The following is a 240-nucleotide window of genomic DNA, read 5'->3' on the forward strand; positions in this document are numbered from 1 at the left end:
TAGCAGGAGAGCCATTATTTTCTGTACCTTCGATAGCTTCGGGGTTTCTTAGCAGTATAATTATTTATTACGTCATTCGAAAAGGCATATATTCAATCAATTTCTTATATTTGATTATTTTAATAAATGCCCATTTTTTGCCAGGCCTTATTTAGCGAGGAGTCCGGGAGGCGTTGAAAAATCGATACCCATCTTACCAGTAGCTACGCTACTACACACACGTACGCACGCGCGCGCGCG

At 41.2% G+C, this 240-nt stretch overlaps 1 protein-coding gene across 1 annotated transcript in view; it reads left to right on the forward strand.

The window, feature by feature from the left end:
• Window positions 1-240, forward strand: part of LOC119594328 (medium-chain acyl-CoA ligase ACSF2, mitochondrial-like) — a gene marked incomplete at its 5' end in the record, with an annotated part of 5,720 nt that overhangs the window by 1,111 nt on the left and 4,369 nt on the right.

This window comes from Penaeus monodon, chromosome 33, assembly GCF_015228065.2.
Source record: "Penaeus monodon isolate SGIC_2016 chromosome 33, NSTDA_Pmon_1, whole genome shotgun sequence".
Taxonomy (NCBI): domain Eukaryota; kingdom Metazoa; phylum Arthropoda; class Malacostraca; order Decapoda; family Penaeidae; genus Penaeus; species Penaeus monodon.